General features: G+C 40.7%; 1 long non-coding RNA gene across 10 annotated transcripts in view; it reads left to right on the top strand.

Moving 5' to 3' along the window:
- Positions 1–27,023, top strand: part of LOC141982585 (uncharacterized) — a 176,739-nt gene that overhangs the window by 44,071 nt on the left and 105,645 nt on the right. The gene's annotated exons all lie outside the window — the stretch shown is intronic.

The following is a 27,023-nucleotide window of genomic DNA, read 5'->3' as shown; positions in this document are numbered from 1 at the left end:
CATTAAACTAACTGCATTTTCTTACTAAATGAAAATTTCTAGTGAGACACTTTCAGTGTTGCTGCTGTGCAATCCTTGAACAAAGTGTGTGTATGTGCATCTCTTCTCTGTGTTAGCTCACTTAGGCCTTGTCCATACTTGCAGCGGCATGCAGGGTATGAATAGCTACATGTCGCAGCGAAAGGCTCTGACAGGGAGCAAGCAGGAGAGAAAGGCTCAGGCAGCTCCCTGCCGCCTTTCCTCACCAGACCTTCTCCCCAGTTCCAGAGTCTTTCAAGGCAGTGGGGAAAGGCTCTGGCAGCAGGGAGTCAGCAGGACACTATGCTGCCAAAAGTAGCAGTGTAGATGTGAGAGGCACTGCTTGGGTGTGTAAAGAGCTGTGGAGGGTATGTACCCGAGGGTTCTGGTCTGTTTCCACTCTATTTGCCTAAGCTGTGCTTCACCATCTATACTGCTATTTATACCTGTGCCAGCTGGGTGTGCAGGGTCTGTACTCCACATGCCACCGCACGCGTAGCCGATAGAAGACAACACCCTCATTCTGACGCTCGTTGCTTCTTGACCTCAAATGAAAGAGGTCTGTGCTGTGGATCTGAAAGTCCTGGTTATAACCCCTGCAGGAATGTATGTGGGTATGTAATCAAAGACTGTATCATAATGCAGATACACAAGAGGGCAGATGGAAGGTTGTACACGTAATTAGAGCTGGGTGAAAACTGGAATTTCCATTCCGCTTAAAATTCTCATATTTCAATATCTGTTTTCATCCTGAATTGTGACAAAAAGCTGAAGGCAGCACCGAGGAGCTTTCTGCAGCCACTGGAGGTTTTCAGAGCTGGAGGTGGATCTAGCTCCCTCACAGAGCGGCTGTTCAGGGGATGGACAAGTCCTGTCCCTCCCCAGCCCAGCCAGAGCTAGGAGACCCCTGGTTGGGGTGCTCCTAGCAATAGGGATAGATCAGACCCACCTCCACAAGCCTTCTCCAGATGCAGGAACCTCTGGGGCTGCTGCCCAGTCCCAGAGCATCCTGCAGCAGAGGAAGGCACCTGGAGGTGGGTCTGTGCTCCCCCTGAGAGAAGCTGTGCAGGGGATGGACAAGTCCTAGCAGCAGGGGGAGATCAGATTTCACGGGAAAAGGCTTATTTCACAGTCTGTGACACGTTTTTCACAGATGTGAAATTGGTAGGGACCTACTTATAGCCATGTGGTTCCCATGATGCACCACACAATTCAGATAGGATATGTAGTCTGGCCACAGAGCCCAGTCTATAGGAAAGAATTAGGGCCCAAACTTTAACTCCTATGAGGCAATGTGCCACCATAAGGAAACGAAGTTTAATTTTGAACTGACTTGAAATGAAAACTTTCAGGTCAGTTCAACAATCCAAAATATTTCAATTTAGGTCAATTCCACCTGAAATAAAATACCTTGTTTTGATTTTTCCAAAAGAAAATCAATTTTTTTTGGCCAAATCAATATTTTCCCATTGACAATTTTGATTGTGGAAACTGTTTTTCACTGGAATAATCATTCTGATGGAAAATTTCTGACTAGCTCTAAAGATAACCTTAAAGTTGGCAATTCCCAACTTTTGGATTCTTGATCGTACAACTTTAAGGTTCTTTTAGAATAGTTTTTCTGTACAAATTGTATGTGGGGCTGGTTAATAGCAGCTGTTCCTGTAAGAACAAAAATGGGGCACTTGACTGCAGTGTATGTGTTTGCAGGAGACTCAGTATGCTGGAGATTTTGCCATTGTCTGGAAGGTGGAAGACAGATCCTGTCTACGTAAGCTCCAAAAAGTACAAAGCTTGATTTAAAAATCTTGTTTTTTAAGAAAGTGATCCACATTTTTGAGCATTCACAGCATTTAGTGGGGGACTGGAAGCTTCAGGGCCTTACCATCTATACTGCTATAGTTATACTCATGGGTGTTTGATGGCCCTCATGTAGGACTAGTTTGATGGACTTCAGCTGTAGACCCCCACACCACAAACTCACCACCATGCTTTGTGCTAATTGGCAGACTCAGCAGAGAGGCCAAAAACTCCAGGGACCAAGGATACTAAACGATCTCTAAAGGAAGCTTCCCTCAGATCAGCATCCAGGCAAGCTGGCAGTGTGTTGTGTACAGAAAGCTTTACCTGGTGCTACCATGTAGATAAACAAAGGATGGCATTCACCAGGGATGTCAAGCCAGTGCCTTTCAACAGCACTGTCCTTTTGAGCTGAAGTTTATGGGTATATGCAGATTGGTCCATTAAATCTACATAAGAAGTATCACGTGGAGCTGCACAAAACTTGACAACTATGGGAAACATGGAGCATCAGTTATATGACTATGCTGATGAAGTTCAGTCAGCATTATCTTGCTCACGCTCCCACTCTGCACTCATAAACCCCCTTTTAAATGGGGAATCAACGGCAACAGCAGCAGTAGCAGCAAGCGAGGGAATCTGCAGGGGTCCGAGAGAGACCCACGAGGCAAGGCGCAGGCACGGGTTCCATAATAAATGGCCCTGGTCTGTACCAGATCTCTCAGCTCAGTGTAATTCCCCTAAGTTCTGTGAGGTGCTGGATCTGAATGGCCTTTTTGTTTTGAGCCTTGGGAAGGGGCAAACCCTGCTCTACTAAGTGAATAACTTAAAGGAAAGTCTATGAGTTTCTACTTATGTTTCCAATCTTTTATACGGGGAAAATCCCAATAGGGGATGACCATGCCCCTTAAAATAAAATCCAGTGCTCCATACCCAAGAAATTCAAAGGACACAGTACAGTACTTCTTGTTTCAATTATTTTCTTACTCTCCATTGTTTTTACATATTCTACTCCTGGGGGAATTCCGCACCAACAAATTTAAGATTCTGCACATAATATTTTAAAATTATGCAAAATTCAGCAAATCTTATTTGTCCAAATAACACTATATAATCACACCAGTTTCAATTATTTTGGTAATTTATTTCAAAATACCCTGTCAGCAAGTATGTCCATAACAATACGGTCACACACAAAAATTCCCCAGGAGCAGAGAGTTAAAGAAACCCCTATGACAACCCAGTTCCTATTTCTGTCCCCTCCCTCCCCAGAGCCCAGCCGGGGAGCCAGACGCTCACACCCCCTCTCCCTACAGACCTCAGCCATGCCCTCCAGCCCAGACACACAAACCCTACCCTCAAGAGGCCAGCTGTGGGCCCCCAGCCCAGAGACTCACATCGCCTACCCCCCAGAGACCAGCTGTGGGGCTCCCCCAGCCCAGCTACTCATCCCCCTGCCCCCAGAACCCAGAGATCCAGAGAGAGAAACAGCCTGATACTGGGTCCTAGGCTTGCATGGAGTTTCCTGTGCACAGCTACCTCCTTCCTTCAGGGCGTGCTGGGAACTAAAGCTGCTAGGAACCCTCCAGTTCCTGGCCTCTCCCTGCAGCCTTGTCTTTTATTTGTGAGCTGGGCTCTGCCAGGTCCAGCAGCCCCTAGTGGTGCCCAACATCTCTGCAGTCCATTTCCATACAGGAAAAAAGGAAATTCTGTGTGCACAACATTAATTTCTGCAAAATTCTGCATTGCACAGTGGTGCAGAATTCACCCAGGAGTAATAGTCTCTTGGAAGCATTTAGTTTCCTAATGTTTTTTTTTCTATTTTGTAAGTTCATATTTCTTTTTCTTGTGAGTTATATAGAGCGTAAGTCAGCTTGGCTTTTTATAGTTAGGTTGTCAAGCATGGCTCTGAGAATATATTTGGGAATAGGACTCGTTAGGTAACCTGTGTTGCTTCTGCTGGAATTGCAGTAGCTTCAGCAGAAAACACTGTAGGTCCTACAGAAACCTTAGTTAGTGGGTTGAAGGTATTTCTAAAAATGGAGAATTAAAAAGAAAAGAAAAAAAGGCCTTCATATAGAGGAAATCTGTGCAGGGGTTTGGGGAAACTCTGCATTTGCACTCCTGGGGGCTTGATTCACCACTGCGTTGCATTTTGTGCAGTCATTTATATCTGTGCAAAGTGGATGGAAAACTACCAAATCAGAATGGCTGCATTTTACACTCCATTTGTACAGCTGTAAATGATTGAATGAGATACAAGGCAGTGGAGAATCAGGCTTAAAGAGATGGCTCTCCTGAGGTTTTATCTCCTGCAGAAATGGCAGGCCCACAGAACACAGTGTTACTCAGGGAATCTGCTCTAGGCCCCGGGCCTTTGCATGGGTTCTTGTTCTTCCTTAGCCCTTGGGCAGTGCAGTCTGGTAGAACAACGCTGCCACGTGCTCCCCTTCTGCATCTGTTTGTTCAGACTCTGTTTCCCTTGTGTAACTGAACAATTCCCCCCTCCCCCCAAATATTATGTAGTCCTTTAATTTCAGAGTTTTGAAAGAAAAGCAAGATCAATGCTGCTTACAACACATTCAGTCTCTTTAGCAAAGAAAAATTCTGATTTCTGAGAACTGATGAAAAACATGTATTCATACTAATTGGCTAAGAGTGCGAAGTTTTATGCAACTCTCTGATAGGGGTTTAGCTGTGATCTGTTCACAAGCTAACATAAATATGTGGTGTGTTTCTTCTAGGCAAATACGCAGTTTGGGCCACATCCTCAGTTGGTATAAATTGGCATGGCTTTACTGAAATCAGTGAAGTGATACCAATTTACATCAGCTGAGGATATGGTTCTCTGCATTTTGGTTTGGTGTAAGGCCCTGATTCTGCAGTGAGTTCCATGTGAGATGTCCTGTGTCAGCAGTTCTCTGTGCAGACATCAGTTTTTGTTTAAAAAAAAAAAAAAGAAGAAGCAGCAGCCAGCTGTCCAGAGCCCCTTATCAGGAAAGGGAATTGAATTCACACAGACATTGAAACTTAAGCCCAAGACTTTAACCACTCAGCCATTCTGGTGAGCTGTAGACATTGCTTTAGCTAAAAGACTATGGGGTAGATCCTCAGCTGGTGTCAATTATCACCTATCTTTTGACTTCAGTGGGACTGTGGATATTTAGAGCAGCTGAGGATCTGCCCCTACAGACTCTATTGAAGCAGCAGCCGCCTCAGACTTCTCATTTGGATCAGCTACTAGAGACAGATACAAGGTCCACGCTCTCCTGGTGTGGGTTAGACAAGACAAATGTTCAATCAAAACCACCAGAGCTTTTTTTGATCCACCAAGCTACTTAGAAAATTTTTATCTCAGTAAAAATGTTTGGAAGGGAAGAGTGACTACAGCATTTAAATAAAATAAAAAAATTCAGCCTTTGAATACTCATGTGTTTCTTCTGTTACCTGGGCTACCAGGAAGGCCAGTGAAGAATGGGGGTTTGAATTGTGTTCATTGTCTCTCTGATCTGAAGAAATGCAGTATCTTCTGATGTATGCCTTCAAGAAGAAAGGTGAGAGCTCATTCATTTTACTGCATAGCACTTCAGGCTCCTTTCAACACTGTCCACCCGAGCCAAGGAATTTGAGTACTGTGAGTATAGGCTGTTACCTTGTGAGTGATTATACTTGGATTTAATGTAGCTGTAAGCCAAGGTACAGTGGCCTTATAGAAGAGTTTCACTCAGTCATATTAAGAGAGTGTCATGTGTACACAGAGACTGAAGTTTCCTTTTCCGTGAACAAATCCATTGTAATTCTCGTTAAAGAAAATAACATAGAATTTGTTCCAGAATAAAAGCCTTGACTTTTAATTGACTGTAGAAATCAGTCTGACCTTGTATAAGGAATAGATTTGTTTATTTGAGCCAAAGTGAGAATCAATGACCGCTTCAGCCCTTTGTCGCCAAGGTTACTGTACAGGTCCCTATTCCTCCCAGGGCTTTATATACATGCCCCAACTCATCAGCCCAAGTGTTACCAATAGCATTCCAGTGTACACGCCTTCTCTTGTCTGAACATCCAGCTCAAATTACTGAACTTATTTTGCTGTGGCTGTCTCGTCTTTCATGTTGTTTGGGGACGGTGGAGGGGTCATCCACAAAGCATGAAGCGCCTCACAGAGAAGGGGAGGTATCACAGGCTGGCAAGTGAGGTCAGAGGTAGTCAGTCACGAGTAGGTGGAGTCTCGGAGACAGGCAAATCACAGATAGGAGAGGAGCTGCAGTGGGCCCAGCATATCTTGCTTTACATTGAATCCTATGAAACTAAGATCAGCCTTGGTCAGACCTAGCTGTTTTTATAAAGGTTCCTCTCTCTCTATTTTTTGGCTCAAGTGAGCACTAATTTTTCTTCAAAATGTTCAGCTCCCAGTTTTGCTGATAACCTTGAACTGTGTATGATTTAGACTTCCCAAATCAAACCTTTCCTGAATCCATTTATCTCATGAAACCTGGACATTGATGGCAAATCCTTGTCAGGCACTTCATTGGGTAATGAAAACCACTGATTTTAGACAGTGAATAGGTGAGCAGGACAGAAGGAAACAAAACCATTCAAGCTTCCTGATGAGGGTGTAAATTATAAACTTGGCTTTTACCAGGCCAGCAAAAGACTGAGAGGGGATTATTTACAATTATTTACGTTATTTCATTACTGCTCTTTTCTTTTCTGTGTGTGTACACACGTGCCTGTGTTAACATGGATCAGATAATGTTTACATTTAAAATATCCACAGATGAGACCCAAACTGAATCATTAGATCCAAACACCTTCCAGATTTGGGGAAGACTGGATCCAAATTTGGATCTAACCTGAATTTTGTAAGTTGATGTCCATCTCTGTAAAGATTTGGGCTAAAACTTTTAAACCTGCGTGACTAAAGTTTTGCTTCTAATTCCATGAGGTCTAATTTTCAGAGGTACCAATAGTGTCCATTGACTTCAGTAGGATTAATGGAAGCTTAGGACCTCTGAAAATCAAGCCACTTTTTATATATATATGGCTAAATAGGGTTTTAGGAACCTAACTGTAGGTACCCCAACTTTGAAAATGCTGGCCTTAATTCAAGCAATTGTATTGAACTTCTGACTTTAGGTGCCTGTTTCCTTTGCCTGCCTAAAAGTGGCACTGTAGACATTGCTGTGGAGCCATTTTTTCTCCTCCTACCTCGTTTAACAGCATCCTAAGTGGTGCTTTTGAAAAGAAATAGTCTTCAGAGCAGTGGGTTGCAGCTTTATGACACCAGAAAGGCAAGTGATTATGTTAAAAAACTTTCAATTAAGAGTTAAGATATACAATTGTCATTGCCATCTTTTCCCTATTACATGACTGTCTTGCAACTTTTGAATGTTTTCTTAATAACTATGTGCATCAGCATAAGTAAAACACCTGGGCTACTTAGCTAGCTTTCTCTCAATGCAGAAACACAAGATTATAGCTGTTGAATACTGTGCTGGTGTAACTGTGCTATGCCACATGATGCAAAATGGCTGCTGCCAACAATGCTGCAAAGCTATTTTGTAGTGGAACGCTGTTTTGTTTTGTTTTGTTTTTTTGTTTTTAAATGTGGTTTGATAGCCTTGACTCACTTGGATTAAACTATTGATTTACCAACCCTCTTCGTATGTTGACCCAAGAGGGCACAGTTGATGCTATTTAGAATATTACAAACCCTCTGCCATATGCATGTTGTCTAGCCTATATTTCAACCCCATCACCTTTCAGCAGATTGCTTTAGACAAGAGATCTCATGGGCAGGGAATCTGCAATGCATATAAGCCTACTAGCTCATTTAATACAGGAGAGTCCTAGACATTGACCTTGTCTTCAGCTTCCAGCTTGGCAGGGCTGTAACATTGCAAAGACCTGCAAATCCCTTTTTAACAAGACTACCTGAACCCAAGTCCAAATAAATGAAAACTTAAAGATGTCCAACAGATCAGTTGCTTATACAGTTAAATAGAAAATAGACTGAGGCTGCACTTGCCTTGTGGCTGCTTACCTAGCACAGTACCAGCTCTTTGGATAATAGCTTGTCTGTAATCAGCTCTAAAACACTGTACACATTGTTAGTTCATTAGTGAACCATGGAAAGGTATTTTATGTAAAGATAGGGAAGCCCAGAAACATACCCTAGGTGTCTGATTATATGAAGGAAAAAATATTTTCCTTTAAGGTGCATTTAATTTTTTTTAAAACAGAGAATGGTTCCAATTTTGGGCTGAGTGGTATAAAAGAGACATCGTATAAGAGAATGAAGCCCGTTATCTATGACATTGTAGCCTCAGACTATATATACCATGGAAGTTTACAAGCTAATAAACTAAAAAACATTTAAATAAGAAGCATCACCTCAAGTGCTGTTTCATCTTCCACCGCACTATACCTTTTCTTCCACTTTCTAGGAATCATATGTACAATATACAACAGAGGGAAACTGAATCTATAAGACAGTACTTTGGAGACAGTGATCAGCCTGACTTAAATCTAGGTTTCAGTAAGCCTTAGAGCTCTATTCCCCACATGTGTGATTCTTGTATGTATAGTACTTGAGGAGTAATATAAGCTGAATTGGTGAAGTCATTCTGAGTACTAAAGTACCCTGTTATATTAATTATATTAATCTTGTGTTCACAACCATCTCACGGGAATTAGCTAGTAAGTGTTTATGGAATACTGAGATTCTTCTCCCACTGAAGTCAGTAGCAAAACTGCAAGGGACTTCAGTGGGAACAGGATGTGTCCTAATGTTTGTGGATGTATTGTACCTAGTCTAACTATGCCTTTAAACCAGGCCCATCACTGTGGTACATGAGTCATTGAGAAGAAGTGCAAAACTTAAAAGGGGGCTTTTGGGGCCTGTGGGCTTAGAAGTACAGATAGACCCCAAAACCTAGCCTTATGGGGCTATTGTTTATAGTTTTACAGAAACAAAACTAAAGATAATCTTGGATCTGACTTCTATTTTATCCAAACAACAAAGTTCAGGGAAGGGTGTGAGAGAGGCATAGGTGATTTCCAATAAAAGGCTTCAGTTTTGTCCCATCTCTGAATATAAACTGGTTCAGTGTAAGCTATTCCATTTTTTACTTCACCTATGGTATGATGTGCATGCTTCTTACAACAACAACAACAAAAAGAAATAGGGGTAAATGCAATAGTGAGCTAGACTAGTTGTCGCTACTCTCCCATATCAATTACACATATACTTAAATCTTTGCAGGATCAGGGCTAAGTTACAGGACTCTGCTTCATAGCTTAAAAACTGGGTTGCACTATTGGGAAAAATTCGCCACATTGCTCTCTCTGTAGAGTATATACCTTGCCCCTCAAACTGTGAGACATTGTCAAATGATGTCATGACATGTGACATGATGCTCTCCGATGATGCAATATAATAACCTCTTCAGTTTTTAAATAGAAAAAGACAAGTATTCTTGATTAGTGGCTCTTTTGCTGCATTATTAAAGATTTTTAGTTTGCCTGTTGACATAGCAGTTAGCCATATATTCAGACTACAAATTTAAAAACAATAAATCATACAAAACCACCACCCACAGTGGATGCAATTAAAACCACTATCCTTTTGTTAGCAGAAATTCAGACAAAGTATAAAAACAAATGAAATCCCTTTAGAATCAGACGAGCTAAATCAAATAAACTCTTTTAACATTATGCTCTGAAACTCATCATGCTGGGCTCTGGTAGACGCTTCACAGGGAGTGAATTAAGATAGAAGCCCACGCATGAGAAAGTATTGCCATGGGTCCTGGGATGTTTAACCTCAGGAACTGACAGGAAGAGCCAGCCAGCTGGCCTGTCTGGTCTTACCTGTGAAGTGGGATATAGGCCTTCATGCTGCTTGCACACTGAGTGGATTTAAGTGGGAGGGGTTTGTGCATTGGCCCATCCCAGTCAGACAAATGTCCAGCTGGTACAGAAAATAGCAACAAGCAGTGTGACTGGCAGAAATGCAGCTATTTAAACAGCTGGGGGTTAATTTGCCACTTTGAGAAGTTGTACTTCTGTGTGCTGAAGGATAACCACCTTCACAATTTAATCCATGGTTGGTACTATTTACCCGTAGCTGGAGCATGGTAAGTGAGCACGAGGGCATAGCCACATGCCAGTGGGCCTGCAAACTGTCACCCTTGCCCTCCGGGCCCATGCTACTCCAAGATCCATTGCACCTTGAGCCTGAAACTGCAAGATGCAGTCAGTTTCCAGCTGGTGCCACCAAGAGGCACTGTGAGAGTCTTGTCCATGGAGACACTATGTACCTGCCAGAAGGACTTACGTACTCTGCCGTCCTTTCACCAAAGCTAGCTGGTGGCTGAATACAAAGCAAGAAGCAGAAGGCAATCACACTAAGCAACGTGCAGCACTAGATGCATCATGCAGTCCTGTGCCAAAGCACCACTGACTGACCATCATGCAGCAGGGTCCCAAATCATTCATAACTTTATACCAGGAATAGCACCCAGAAGTGAACAGAAAGCGCATGCAAATGCAAAGACCTGAGCTTGTAACATCGGTGTTCCCTGTAAGCCTATGGCAGATGTGAGTGGTCATGGGTTCTACATCAGTGACACGCTCCTATTGTGAATACAGAAATGGAACACTTACGCTTACCCAGATCAACAAACTGAAAAGAATAGAAAGCACTTCTCTGTTTGTGAATCCTATTTCACACTCAGTGATTTTATAATGTAATACACGCTCAGTGTTGTGGCCTGTAAGCACCTTATATAAAAACAAAACACCCAACTGAATGTGTTAGGTTAGAATTAGAACCATCCACTATTCAAATCAAACCTTATTTTTAAAAATTGAATAAAAAAGATCAGTCACCTGAACTGTTGCCTGTGTAACCAGCAGGACTTACTGTTGATGGCCCAGAAGAAAATTATATTAATCTTTTGTCCAGAACCATAGACATAAGTTTTACAAGCACCCTCCTTCCTGGCATCAGCCTTGCAAGTTGCCTTCTTCTACAGATATCCTGAGACAGTTGATACAAGAAGGAAGATGGGCACAGTGCCAGTGGCAAAGGCTCACTCTAAGTAATTTATTGGAACAAAGTTTTTGAAAATTAATGCAGTGGATGTGCAAAAAGCAAAGAAAAGGGTTCTGTGTGGGCACAACAGTGGAAGCAAAGTCTGATTGAAGGACGAGTTTGGGAGGTGGGCAGCTTTGTGAGTCAACACTTTCCCCATTAGGTGGTGAAGTTAAATATTTCTCACGTTAAGGAGTTGTCATTGTACTTCATGGCTAAGACTGCTCTGATTTGGACTGAGTTTTCACCTTTCATGGGTGCAGAGCCATGGACAAACACAGGGTGTTCTTTGATTGAGATTCAGATTTATTCAGTGAAGTTCTAGAGGTGTTGGGAGACCTTAGACCATTATGTGCAAAATGGAGCCATATCCCCATGTGGCGGTAAATACAATGGAAAGAGACAACCAGTCCATTGTTGGAACAGATTATCAAAGCCACCCTTTGGGAAGAGAGGGTGCCGGCTTCTCTTAAGAAAAAGATGTTAGATCCTTATTCAAGCAACCATTTATTGATGCTGAAAATCATGATAATGATCACTTAGAGCCAGATTTCTAAATTGGAGTTAGGTGCATAGGTTCTTTGGAAAATCCCACTCAGCATCTATCTGCACCTTTAGAGAATGCCTACGCTGCAGCTGAGAGTGAGCCTTCCAGCTCCGGTAGACAGACTCATGTTATGGGGGCTCGTGCTAGTACACCAGCAATAGTGGTGTGGATGTTGTAGCACCAGCAGAGGCTCAGGCTAGCCACCCGAGCTCAGACCCGGGAGGTAGGGTGGGCCTGAGCTCAGGTGCTAGCCTGAGACTCACCAGTGCTTCAATGTCCACACTGCCAACACAAACGTGTCTTCCCAGCCTGGGAGACTCGCTTCCAGCTGCAGTGTAGATCTGCTCTTAGGCATCTACAGACCTTTAAAAATCTGGTCCTTACTCTTCCTTCTTGTGTGGGAAGGTGCTGTTAAAGCAACCCTAGCAATATCTGGAGTCCTCAGATTTTGGTTCTCCAAGTCCAGATGAGAGGACACAAAGGATAGAGTTTGATGCAAGCTAAATCCCCCCCACACAAGAGCTCTCTCTGTTGGAGTGCTGGAGGATTCTGTTTTGTCTCCCCACCTGTTCAATGTGTATGTCACTCCTTTAGATGTGATGGTGAGACAGTATGGGCAGTGATGTCTCCAGTGTCTCGCCAGGGTCTACTTGACTTTGTTTTCATTGCCGGAGAATGCCTGATCAAGTGAGGAATTGGAAACATCCTCCAGAGCAGAGAAGATTATCACAGGGGAAAAATATGGGACATTTATTGCATTGCAGCTACCCAGGCAGTAGTTAAAATGCTTGGATTTGAGTGAGACTTTACAGTCATAATCTAGAATGAATTTTTTTATAAATTTGGCTTGGGAGAAAAATGTTTTTGCCTTAATTGTGAACTCCCATTAATTGTGTTGCAGAAAAAATAATTAGTCTGAGAATGTCGTCCTATCTGGGGATATAGTATATGTTTATTGTACACTGAGTACGGAATTCTCTCATGTTCATATTTCAACAGTCTTTTGTGAACATGGCTGAAATGGGCGGGGATCTGATGCTGTCTAAGGAGTCTAGAATAGGAATTTTTTTAGTTAAAGGTGGCCTGAAACAAAGGGGAAAAATATCCTTATGCCCTTTTTTGTTTCTTTCAAATGTCTGAAGATGCACTGGAAGGATTTTTAAAAACTCTGCTTCTTTGTACGAGTATATTTTGAGGCCTATCTAGGCAGAAAGACTCAGATTATTTTTAGACCATTAGGATTCATTGGAGCGGAGACTGGAACCCAGATGTTCCTCCTCCCAGGTAAGTGCCTCAACCAGCGGGCATTAGAGTCATTCCCTCCTTACCCAATAATTATTTCTGTGTTTTATACAAAGGGGAACAGTTGCAACAGGAGAGATTGAAAGAACACCCCTGAATAGCCAGGTGGTTAGGGCACTCACTGAGAAGGGGGAAGACGTGGTTCAAGGCCCTGCTCTAGAGCGATTCAAATCTGGGTCTCCTGTATCTCAGGTGAGTGCCCTAACCACCGACCTATTGGTAAAACAGGGTGTGTGTGTCCTTTTGTTAATCTAGCCTTTCATTTTTTTTGTTTTTATTAAAAATGCCAGTAGCGAAAAACTTTGTTTGACCCAAAACATTTTTCTGACTTTTCTGATACACTGAAAAATGTCGTGTTCAGGTTGAACCAAACCACTTTTTTGGCTGCCAGCAAACCAAAAAATCAGTTATTTGCCCGACTCTACTTTACACATGTTGTTTGCATCCTAATATTAACCAAATTATAACTCAGCATGTGATTTGTTTATATGTTTGGATTTTTACAGCTTATCTTTTATACTCCTTTTTCTTTTCTACTGTTGTTTCAGAACCCTTGTTTGTGAACACAAGTATACTATCTTCCCTTTGTTTCACTCTCTCTGTTTGTCTAGTTATTGACTCCTGGAGTGACACATACTGTTAACTGCTGTTTTAGAAAGTTGTGTATGCACCATCCCTTGTGTAATTAGGAAAGAAGCCATAGAATGACAGGTCTACTACATCTATCATTAACTCAGCTGAATGAGACAAATTATAAGCACTACTGTCTTCACACTGGACCCATTCTCTTGCTCATGGTGGGGATGAGCAAGGGTTACATAAAGAACCACTTTTTAGGGTGGTCTTTCCAGTTGTGTTGATATGTGGAATCTTTGATGGTGTCATCCTACTCATTGTCACTTGTCACCTAAGGCAGGATTTTGACTCCAGTCTTCAGTGGTCAAAAACACTAACCCAGTTTCACTTTAAAAAACGAAAGTGAAAAGAATCTTATTAATTCAGGACCATTGTGATAGGTCTCCTGAGGAATTTCTTGCTGAAAGTTAGACTCAGGCAGTTATAAATGCTACTGATAAGGAAGACACACATCCTGTGGTTGGTATCTGTGGCAGTTGCCCTTTATTCAATTACCCACAGCTGGAATAATTGGATATTTAGGAACAGGTTAATGGGATAATTAGGCAAACCAGATTCAACTTGTATACTATGTGGAAATGGATGATTGCTGTCTCACGGGCACCTTTTGTACACTGCTTGTGCTACCAGTTCTTATGTGGGCAATACAGGAGGAGATGAATTAGCTGTAAGTGATGCTCTGTTTGTAATTATAAGTGTGATTTTATTGGAATGGTATTTTAAGATGGAAGTGGATTAGAAGTTATACCTGTCCCTTGCTGCTATTCTCCTTAGGCACCGAAGAATTTCAGGCCAAGTACTCTAAACAATCCCTATTTGATGCCATTTCTGGAGAGGTCTCGTGGTAGAACCGAATAAGCTGTACCCCCGAAGTACCACTGTGCACTTACTTCATTTTACATTAATTTATAACAAGAATAAAATAAATAGTGATTGGCCAAAAAGTTTGGGTTTGGATTCAAAATTCTCTGTAGTTCATAGCAAGAACATTACAGTGAGGGGGACAGCCATAGATTCAGATCTGAATTTCCACAAAGTTTGGGAGAGGAGATATTGTATTTTGATTTGGGTCTCTAATAACAACAATTCTTTGTATCTCTGGGTCGCTTTTTTATCTGAGGACTTTAAAGTGCTTTAGAAACCTGAATAAAATTAGTCTTACAAAACTGCTATCAGAGGTATTGTTATCCACAGTTTAACAGATGGGAAAACTGAGGATGAGTGATTTTACTCAAGATCACACAGAAACTTGTGGTGATATTGGGATTGGAACCCAGCTCTTCAGACCTTTAATCCTCTGTCAAAAGACCAGCCTCAATAAACTGAATATTTCATATACTGTAACTTGAAAGGAAAATGTGTTGTTCAACTTTATGAATAAAGCTGTAGAGTTGTCATAGTCAGGATGCTTGTAACTAAAATCACAAATGTACGGCTTTTTCATAATAAAGTCATTGGCTTTATAACTTTTTCAGTGAGATCACTTCATGAACTTTATGGGAGGATATTTATATCCAGTGTATGGGAAAGAAGCCTGTTTTAGCTTGTTTTTCATTTTATTCAATTAGTTAATATTACTAAATAGCTTTACATTTATATTCCAGAATAGATGATATTTTGTTTTTAGACAATGTGAATTTTTGCCTTTTAAAAAACAAATTTGTAACTCTAGATTTTTTGCCATGACAAAGTCAATATTTCCCCCCTTTTTTGCCATTACAAAAACTAGCCTTATTCATGGGTAGTCGTGGGTGAGCCAGAAATAATATGGTATAACTTGGACATATGCATCCTTAAACTTATCCAGTCGATTTGAGCCCACAAAACAGACAGAACAAGCTTTCTTGCTAAAATCTCAGTGCTTCCTGTCCCAGTCCCAACAAGAATCTGGAAGTGCAAAGATATTTGGAAATAAGAGTTGGAAAGAACTTTAGAATCTTCAAAAAGCTTCCGACTGAGTTCATATCTGGAAATAGACAAAGGATTTATTAGGTGGAAAGGTAGTAGGAGTATTGGAACTGAGAAGTTTCTTTCAGAACTGGTTCATCCCTCACCTGCAAGGTACTGAGAAATCTATGGGAAGTGAGGACTTTCTGCATCTGATAGGAGGTGATCAGTATCTAGCAGGATAAGATCCATGATATGTTTGTACAGTAATTCTAAATGGGTGGAAGTGTTAATTACATTAACATGTGGCAACCTCAGTGACTTGGCAGACAGATATCTGAAACCTTGGTTAATCAGACATTCAGATAAATGAATTTCAATTTCTATATGTATTTTGGATTCAGGGGGATGAAATATTGTTTTGAGCGACCCAGTACTTGAGAAATTGGGATTTGGAGAATTGAGGTTCACCTCTATTAGAATAGCTGACGAACACGAATAAATGAGTTTTCCCTAACTAAACGTGATTCACAACACAACTGATGCAATGTGTTTTGCTTAATCAACCATTTATAGAAGCAGAACAGAGGAAAACAAACAAACTTGTAAAACATACATTTATCCAAGGAATCCAACTTTAGTTGAACAAGAAATTAAAAAAAGAAAAGAAAAAAAAAAGAATCAATCTTGATAAGGGCTGGAAAATCTCCTTGTCAGCAAAAAATAGACTTGTTACTTAATAAGATTAATAATAGATGGTTGTATTATCACAAAAAGTTGTATTATCACAGTTGACGATAATTTTATTAAAATGTTAATGGCCTGAGGCTAAGCAAACTGTTCCCTTAATCTGCCAGAAGAACTGCTTTCTCAGGAATTATGTACGCCAGAGCACTTGGGATCTGAGCAAATTATAATGAGTGTATTTGAAATTTGGAGCATCCACTGTTTGTGAGATCTTAACTTGACTAAATGGGATGAATTTCACATTTCTTAAAATGACTAAGTGTCCTTTAATTACAAATAAAACTCACACATATTTTTAAATGAATATTTAAAATTAATGTTTGGCTTGGGTTGCTGCATTTGAAATAGCTTAAATTTCAGTGGTTGAAAGAAAACTGTAGTAAAGGAAATATTTTTCCTTCTTCCCATGATAAGCAAATGAAGGGTATAGTTTAGTAAATACATTTGCTGTAGTTACACAATGCCCTGTTTCAGTAGCAGATGGAATGAAAATAAGTATTCATCAGCATCTTTAAGAATGGCAATTGTTTGAGTCAACATAGAGTAGGCTTAAGCATTCATTGAATTGTGGTGGATTGCATTATGATTTGTTTGGGATTACAACAAAAAACATAAGGTTTGAAAAAAGACCAGCTGTATAGAGAGACTTATATCTATAGATGCAATATCAGCTCAAAACACAAAGGGGCCAATCGTGGGGAGTACACATTCTATCTTTCCTAAAGACACGTGGGAATACATTTCTCTCAGAAACTTTCAGACATAGAAAATCTGAAAGGAAGTATAAAACAAAAAGGATCTGCAATGCTGAATGTTGTATTTTTTCTGGATTTATTTGAGTGGCAAAGGTAAAAATGCTATACTACAAAATATAGGCCCGAAATCAAATCTTCTCTACCAAAAGATCAAATGAGATAACAACGTGAAAGACAAAAAGCAATCCAAAACAGAATAGATTGCTTCCACATTTGTGGATGAAGGGGCATTTCTGATTTTTCAAGACATATCAGTATGGGATGGGCCAGGGAACCTAATAGGAAAATGTTATGGTGATTTTAGTCTACAATGTAATCTTGTGATGAGTTTTCTTTACATTGGTTGCTGGCATTAAGGCTCCATGGACGAATGTACCCTGGTCCTTGTGGGAGGAGTCTGCGTTCATTTCACCTCACCCAGCTAAATTACGAGTGGCATTATTTAAAATGAAGCTTTCTCCCCTCTTTCTTCTCTGTATAACAACAAGAATGCAAAGGTGCCAGAGATAGATATATTTATCTTATTTAATATTTATTATGACACTTTTATAGTGCCCTTCATTAAAATAACTATATGTCAATAACAGCATTGATAGCAATTCCAGACTTTCTTTTCGATCACTGCTCTAACAAAAAGCAGCCGTGTGGTTTTTTCTATAAGGTCGTTGTTACCACTAACACAACTTTTTTGTAGATACACTAATGTGGAAACATTATCCAAATAATTGATTTTGCTAGGGAAACATCGGGAGTAGAAAGGAGGCTCTCTGCCTGTCTATCTAGCACGGCTGTCATGCTTTTACTGTCAGCGCGGGCCTGGAAGCCCTTGTCTCCAACCAAGAGGTGAAGACTGAGGTTGCAAAATAGGGAATCCCCATGTAAAATTTAACAAATAAAATAATGTTTTTTATAAAGAACAGCCGAATTTGGGGGGTTATTATAGATAATCTTTATAATTTATTAATAGTTTTTTTTTGGGGGGGAACTGGGTAGAAAAATTATGAGAGTTAACACGGTTAACTCTTTTTGCCATCATCCTCTCCTCGGCTGGCTACTGACTTCAGACGCTGCGCAGGATTCAGAAATGCTTTTGTTTGGTGTTAGCTGGTGAGGTGAGATGAGGCGAGTGCTACTGTAGAATGTTTTGTTACAGCTAAGCATCTGAAAGCTGAATCAACAAGAAATGGGGCCAACTACCCTATACCGCTGATTGTGTTTCCTGTTGAAGAAAGAGAAAGTTGGCTCCACATAAATAATACTGCACGTACAGGAGTGGGCCACTTTGCTCTTGTAACGACAAAAGGTTATCAATGCAATTTTGCGATAGTTCTGATCATTCAGAAGAAATAGCTCGATGGATGCTATCTGATAGACCTCCACCACTTAACGAAACCTCTCCAGTGATGTTAAAGCAAGCCAAGTGCTCAGATACTGTATAAACCTGAGTTTATGCCAGAATTTGAACTCTCTGGCAAAGGTACTGCCTAGCTAAATACAGAACATCTTTATGATGAGCAATAACAGAGCATATAAAATAACTGTAGGACTGAGGAATAGCAATTACACCTCTTTCCTTCCAAATTGAATTGTGCACTTCTCTGCAATAAGAAATAATTGTCATGTTTATTGTGTTTATCTGAATTAGACTGTAATCTTCTTTTTACATGTCTGTAAAGCACTGTGTATGTTTATGGCCCTGTGTAAATAATAATAATGGTTTTGCTAGTGTGTAGTTGTTGTAACCATCCTTATTAAAGTAGAAGATACATATTAGGATTAATTCCCCAGGCTTCCCTTTAGTAGTCTTATCCAGTTAAAACTTGCTAGTAAAGTGAAGGAAAGAAAGGGAAGAGATGATCATGCTGCTACAAAGGGCTGTCTTGAGTGCATTTGGAGATTAAAAATGCATAATTAGTCCATGGAACTCATTGCCACAAAATATTCTTGAGGTCAAGAGCTAAAAGGATTAAAAAGTGTTTGCCTTGAGGCCAAGTGGCATATGTATGCATCCACTGCAAGCTGCTAATGGCACTTAAGGCTACTTACAGTATCTTGAGATCAGAGTTGCTGAAATAGCACAGCCAGAGAGAGAGGTTTATAGGGACCATGCGTCCAGACACAGTAGAACAGACCTATCTCAAAACCATCGGTCTTGATCCTCCAGTTGAGGAAGCCAGTCTCATGATAGGAGGGGACTAAGGAGGAATGGAGGCAGAAACTGAGCCAGTTTCCAATAGAGGTAGAGGACTTTGATCATTCCTCATGCACACCGGAAATCACTCCAGGAGTTAGTTACATTTGTGCAACTTAGGATGACTGTGGTGATAAGTCATTTGATCATTAAAAACAATAGCTGAGTATGTTGTGGCAACCAGAACGATTCAGTGACTTACCTACTCAATCTCATCATACTTCTAAGGAATGCTGGGAAGAGTTGTTGCTCACGGTATGCATGTTTACTAATAATTGATGGAAGTGGAGGAGAAAGGTCTTGGAAGCTAAACTTAGATTATTAGGGAAAAGATATAGATCCAATTCCTTTTATTTCTCTGAACTGCTTCCATTTCCACAGGCAAGAACAGCTAGGCACAGGGAACCTCAAAATCTCAACATGTGAATACAACAATGAAATAAAGAGAGGGGTGTTTAAATTTAATTAGACACTGGGAAACTTTTTTGGGAAGGGGTGAGCTTCACTTAACCAAAGTGGATCCCGAGTGTTGGCACAGAAATTAAACAAGATATTAGGGATATGCTGATAAGTGCTGAGGAGCACCCAGATGAGAGAGACATCGGCTGCGGAGATCAGTAATAGAAAGACATTTCTGTATCTAGTAAAGGATAGGGCAAAAATTACAACTGAACTGAAGATGAGACAGGATGAGATCAGAGAGATATATTCTGAAATGAGAACAGTTTGTTAGACTGCAGTATCAGCCAAGAAATGAAATGGATACAAGTGAAATCCTGGTGTCATTGAAGTCAATGGCAAAACTCTGACTTCAGTGGAGCCAAGATTTCACCCAACATTTTGTATGTACCCATCCTGACGGTTGCATTTAAATTCACTTTTTAAAAAATAAATTACAATAAATTTACCATTAAAATATGAAGTATTGCGTTTGGAACTACAAAGAAGTGGCAATTTCTGGAACATACGCTCAAAAATACAATCACATTTTTCCCCTCCAGCGTACAAGACTCATGGGCATAACCACAGGTTTAATCCTCCGTTGACCATAATAATGTTTCCAGTTCCTTTTTGAAAAGTATTTGTGCCACAATTTCTGTAGCTCTGAAAGTTTTTGATTACAAGAAAAATGTGCACTGTGCATCTGAAGCACTTATGAGTCAGTGCGAGGTTTATCCACTGACATCAGTGGAGCTGGATCGGTCCTCAAGTGTAGGAACTGGTGAAGTTTAAAGGCACAGAGATTCCGTTACGTGCTTAATGCAGGCATATAGGGAGTTCTTGGCAACACTAATGGTGGGTCTTAAATTCTTCTTCACTACTTTGGGGTTTTGATTATTCTTTCGTGCTCAGTTGGAAACATTACTTATGAGAATTGGGACATTTTAATTTGGCTGTGTTACCACTTTATTAATATTTGAACATCCCACTGTTTTCTGGCCTGGCACAGTGGGAACCACAAAAAGAGGTTAAAAGATCAAATGTTCCCCTCCCTGGCATCAGATGCCTTTTCTCCCTTCCCTTTCATATTTAAACATTTCTGGAACTTTTTATAAAAACTTTTATTTTATAGAATTAAGATATCTTAATCTTTGTGTCTGGAAGGAAAGACTGTAGTTGAAGGCAGGCAAATGTGCCTTTATCCAGAGACTGCATCAGAGACATATAAGGGATAAAGACTTGCCAATTTATCCATTACAACCTGGCATAACAATTATCCATTATCATGCGTAAAGTCTGTGTGAACTGTGAGCACATCTGGCTAGCTCCAGTTCATTTATTTAGCCTCTGGTATGCTCTGGATTAAAGCATGTGCTCATTAGAGAATAACATTTCTGTGGATGCTGATTTTCATCATTTTGAAAGAAGTGAGTGAAGATTTTTTATAAGCCTCTGATATTTAGGGATGAGAGATCTCTTATCCATGTAAATATTCATCCTGGATACAGTATGTCTTAACTAATTAACAGATTCTCTAGAAGGGAAGGAGAGTCTTGTGGCTAAAGGATAGGATTGGGAGTCATGAGATCTAGGCATCTGTAACTGGCTCTGCCACAGACGTACTATTTTACATTGGGACATGTCACTTAATTGCTTTGGGCCTCTATTTCCCCATCTGTGAAATGGGTTAATACCATCATACCTTAAAAGGGTGAGCCTTGAAAGTTTAACTCACTAATATTTCTAAAACAATTGGAGATCCTTGAATAAGACATTTGTCTATATTCTCTCCCTCTCTCATACAAGAGAATTAGATTATTATTTTTTTTAGTATAGATTTCCAGGATGATTTAATAACAAACTATTTTTTTGCATATTATTTGATAATTTTTTGAAATAAAAGTGCATGGGGCCTAATTCTAAGTGACACTAAAGCCTCTTTACACTCCTCTAACAGTGGAAAGTGACCTTAAAGTGAATGTAAAGTATGGTTACACTGCTTACATGACTAGAGCGCTGTGAAGGCCATACTGTAAATGAGAATCAGGCCCATAATATCTATTTCTCTAAAGACTTGGAAAGAAAAACATACAAAATATCTGTCACCTGAGAGAATTATTATTATTAATTATGTTAACAGTACTCAAAAATGCAATAATGTTCTGGTATGGATGGAAGACATGGGGTGAAATCCTGGCCCCATGGAAATTAATGGGAGTTTTGAAGTTGACTTCAATGGTGCGACAATTTGACCCATTACCCTTGCCCTGAGGAGCTCAGATGTCATGAAGGACGTCACTGTGAACTCAAGTGGAAGCAGTGACTTTTATGCTAAACGGTCAAATTTACTCCACATGTAACCCTCTTGCTCTGACTCAGGTGGGCAACTTGCGGCCCGCAGGCCGCACACAGCCCATCAGGGTCATCCGCTGGCGGGCCATGAGACAGTTTGTTTACATTAACCATCTGCAGGCACGGTCACCCATAGCTCCCAGGGGCCGCGATTCGCCATTCCTGGCCAATGGAAACTGCAGGAAGCAGCGGCTGGCATGTCTCTGCAGCCCACGCCCCTTCCCACAGCTCCCATTGGCTGGGAACGGTGAACCGTGGCTACTGGGAGCTGCGGGCGGCTGTGCCTGCGGACGGCGAATGTAAACAAACTGTCCCGTGGCCCACCAGCAGATTACCCTGACCTGGTTGCCCACCACTGCTCTGACTGCAGTTACCTGGAGTGAGCAGAGAGTGAGTACTATGTCATATATATATATATATATATATATATATATATACACAAAGCATCACAAGATCAGCTTAGACAATATTCACTGAATTGGAGCAATTTCTAGTTGCCTTTGTCCTTTACACCGAGATTCAATAATTTGATGGGGATTTTTCATAGGCACTAAATATATCTAGTTTTGGAGGCAGATGATCTGTAGACAGAAACATATAAACATTCCTAAGAGGAGCTACATTTCAATTTAAGCCAGCTGCTCACCAAGAGGCCACTGACATCGTACTCTTTCCTTCAATCCAGGGCACAAAGGCTTGGAATGCACACACCATATCATGAACATATTTTAGGGTGAGAAAGGTCAAGGTGTGGGAAGATTACTTTCTTGAGTATCAGGGTTTGGTTCTACATATACAATATTTTTTTAAAGTACTGTATTACTTTCCTTTCAGATTTGCCACCTCACTGTGCTATAGCAAAGCTTCCTGATAGTAAAGAAAACACCAGGTGCAGCCTGTACCTAGAACTCAGGGGAAATTACTAGGCAAGAGCATTTGAGACAGTGGAGGCAGCAGGGTCAAGTCAAGGGTTAAGTGAAAAAGAGCTGCATTTGATTAGCAAATAGACTGCTTTAAAACCCACTGTGTCACAGGTGTCAGAGTTTGTATGATCAGTAAAAAGAAATATTGTAGGTATCTTATTTAATTAATAGTTCATTTTGACTAGTTAAAATGTGCTCATCTAATGCCATGGGCTTGTGTACCATCTTTATCGTACAAAAAAAGTAACAGTTAAAACCAAATTAAAAGCTAAAACTCTCCCACAACTCCCCCAAAACTAAAGCTCTCTCTTCTCCACCACTCAGACCTTCCCTACCCTAGAAATGCTGGGTATTACAGAATGTTCTAATCTTTGCAAAGTAACCTGACCATCAAGAGATTTGGCCCTGGGAGGTAGGAATAGAATTCCACAGTCAGGGACCCCTCTCTAAGTGCACACCTCCACCGGCAGCCTCCTTTTGGCTATGTCAGGGGGCTGTTACCTTGAGCACCTCAGCTGATCTCAACTGCTGCTGTATCACAAAAAGAGACATTTTCTGGGGTAACCTAGATCAAACCCTTATGAGATTTCATAGGCTTAAAAAACCCCAACAAATTGCGCTCACAAACAAACTGGAAGCCCATGTGGATTATGAAGCACTGGCATAGCATGTGCCCTGTAATAAATGCCCTTCAGCATGTCTTGTACCAGCTGAAGTATCTAAGTGGTCCTTGTGTGGAGCCCTATGAAGAGTGCAGAGTGTTTAATGGAGTTTCAAATTTATAAAACTGTGGATCTTTATGATAAGCTCCACATCTGAAATACACGGCTGCAATCCCTGGCCAGAAGAACTCTTGTACACTGCTACTACCTGGACATCCCAAAACAGATCAGGGTCCAGTAAGAACATCAGATAGTGAATCTGAGTATAAAAAAATAAAGGCAAGCAAACTTAGTTGGTCGTAGAGTTTAAGGCCAGACTGGACCATCACATCATCTAGTCTGACCTCCTGTATATCACCCGGCATCAACACCACCGAGCACCCACACTCTACACCCAACAACCAAGTTTAGACCAAAGTATAACAGCCCATAGGAAATTAGTCTATTATGTGCCACAGGCAGAGAATAGGAGGGACAGAAGCACACCAGTACCCAAGGTCCCCTCAATGACAGAGAAATGATTAAAGGAGAGAGATGCAGATAATCCTGGCAAGTGACCTGTACCCACATGCTGCAGAGAAAGGCAATCCCCATCCCACCCCCCAGATCACTGGCAATGTGACCTGGGGGGAAAAATCCTTCCTTAACTGATGGAGCTGATATCGCCTTTGCTATTTCTTCCAGTTGTTACTACCAATCTACTAGCATAATCTCAGCCTGAGCTATGAACCTGCCCTCCTATACCCAAGCCCTGAAACCAGCAAGATATTGATCTGTTGCAACGGTTGGCTCTAAATAAAGATCCATTTAGATAGGGTAGCTCATACAGCCTTGCTCTCTCTCCTCTGGCCTTGTACATTGAACAGCAGGGACCAAAGAACCCTGCATCACCCCATGCGAGAGAGGTCTTTGGCTAGACAAGCTGTCATTTAGCACTATCAGAGCAGAGAATGGGGCTCCTGAACAGCAATGCCATCTATCCCTGCAAGATCAGCAACACTTTATAGTATCAAATACAGCTGACAATCTAAAAGGACAGTAGTAACTTTATTAGCCACCTATCTTGCATTGAGCAGCTTACTGGAAATTGTGAATAACTGAAACATCCCATGGGTTTATTTGACATGGTTTGTTTTGCAAGGGGGAAAACAATTGTGAATTTCATGCACAGATGAGCTGACAGGTTTACTCAACATTGCTGGTACAGCAGAAACAAGAGTTTCTGTTGGATAAAATTTGTATCAAATATTGCTTGGGCCGCAGGCAAAATGACTCTTGAACTTAAAGGCAGTGCTCAAACAGCCGTGTGTATGTGTGTGTGTGTGCTTGCGTGCATGAGAGCTAATTGTTGACGTCGGTGATTGCAGAATTGTTCCCAAAATGAGCAGGAGTGTGTCAGGAATTGTGAACTGTTATTTCCTCACCAGATACCGAATAATGACAGTTCTCATTAATTTATGTAATTATCTTGTTCTGATGTGGTGTAAATGGAATGTAAGTAGTGCGCAGGCCTTAATCTCACCCTTAGGCTCGGCTCCAGAGCCATCTGAAGTCAGTGGGAGGCTTTCCGTTGACTTCAGCGGGAGTCTTTTGGATCAGGAGCTCAGTCTGACGCAGATTCCTACAGCAATGTGTCTGCTTACCTTAGAGATGTGGCGCTTCTCTCTTTGTGCCACACAATACTGAATACAGAAAGACAGACATCTCATACAATTGGCTTAAAAGGCCCTATCCTACAATGGCACTATAATTACAAGCCTGCAGGGGAAATCTCTGTGCTTTTGTGAAGAGGGGAGCCAAGATGAACACAAAAAGACTTCATTTACTTACCATCCCAGGTTTCAGTTTCCAGTTCTACAGGAAAGCCAATAAGAGGACTTAACTGGAAATATATCACAGCACCAGGGAAGCATATAAAATAGGCTGAGAAACAGTGACAGGATAGGAGGCAAAAGTCAGAGCAGGAAAGGAGAAGGGTGCTGTAAAACATTAACAACTTTGTTTGAGTTCAGAATCCCCATGGAGGACTATCTCCGGGCTGGTAAGCAATAGGGAGACTTTTGTGTACAGATAAAGGTGGTGTATGGATTCCCAAATTTAAATAAATAAATACATGAAGCTGCCAGGAGGAGCTTGGGCCAGAGAAAGCAACAAAGCCCTGGTTTTATTTTTTTTTTTTTTTGCCAGTGAAAATCAAATGATAAAATGGGCTGGAGAAATGAAGCAATTGGGAATGGCTGAAGAGGATTCCCAGCTGTGTCTGTAATCAGTGCAATTCATGGCTCACAACGTGTTGGACATATTGTTTTCATGATCTAGGCATTCCACGATGAAAGGGCAAACAATTAAATGGGAGAGAATCTTTAAGGTTTTATTTATTATTCTTGTTTTGAAATTATCTCGGAAGCAGAATGTTGCTTTGAGGGCCAGGCCTGCAGACCCATAGTTGCCTTAGGCTTGATCACAACAATCTCTCTGTGATTTGGCAGGCTTTTGGGTTCTCTCCCTGTCACCAGGCCCTTTTAAGAGCTGCTGCAGTGTCTGGGAGAAGAACAAAGCTGTTTTTCCTCATCTGGTCAAACTCATGAGTTTAAAATGAAATTAGTGGCTTGAAAAACAGCTCTTTTCTCTCCCAAGTCCCAATGGGGTTTACTGCTAATGTGAAGAAATGGATGAGAGTCAATTAATTTAAAAAGAAAAGGAGTACTTGTGGCACCTTAGAGCCTAACCAATTTATTACCAATTGGTTAGTCTCTAAGGTGCCACAAGTACTCCTTTTCTTTTTGCGAATACAGACTAACACGGCTGTTACTCTGAAACCTGTCAATTAATTTAAACACACACACACACACACACACACACACCCCCCTCCTTGGTAATTCTCACTTTGTTGGTCTACAAATAGGTGGATTCCATTATAACCCTGTAGTTTTAGGCCAATTTTCAGCACAGATTCAATAGCAGGGCCCTATGTGAAGCTCATATTGACAACTATTTTGGCTATTATCTTTACAAATATAATACAGAATATATACTAACACACTAGGAAGTGCTTCATCATTATACATAATTACTATGACGTGACACTGTTAAAAGAAATAAACAAGATACATTTTGTGCGGCGTACCCTTGATTTGATCATGTTTGTTCACTTATTTGCTAATTCCCCAAATTCAGTAATTGGCAAAAGGCTTCCCAGGGCTTGATCCTGTCCCCATTCAAATAAATGGAAAATCGCCCATTAATTTTAATGGTAGAGGATTGAGCACCTAGTCACTAGTGCCACACAGTCAGATGCTATCCTAAATTCCTAGCTTCTCGAAATCTCTTTCTCACCAACAGGCACGTGTGAGAGAGCATGAGTGAGAATCTTGGGAGGCAGGGGGTTTATTACAAGAACTGGTCAGAAAACGCAATTTCTGTCCCTCGGAAAATGGCAATATTTTGAGATTTGTTTTTGTTCTTAATTATGGAGAGTAGTAATTTCAACATTTACCACAGATTGAATGTTCTGGAAAATTTTTATTCAGAAACAACAAAATGTTTTGATTCAATAAGATAAAAAGATTTCATTTTGATAACATTGAAACATTATAATATTCAGTATATTTCAATCTTTTATACATATTGTGTATTGTATTTAATGTTATATATAGATATATTTA

The sequence above is a fragment of the Natator depressus genome, chromosome 2 (assembly GCF_965152275.1).
Source record: "Natator depressus isolate rNatDep1 chromosome 2, rNatDep2.hap1, whole genome shotgun sequence".
Taxonomy (NCBI): domain Eukaryota; kingdom Metazoa; phylum Chordata; order Testudines; family Cheloniidae; genus Natator; species Natator depressus.
This window is presented reverse-complemented; position numbering and strand designations above follow the sequence as displayed.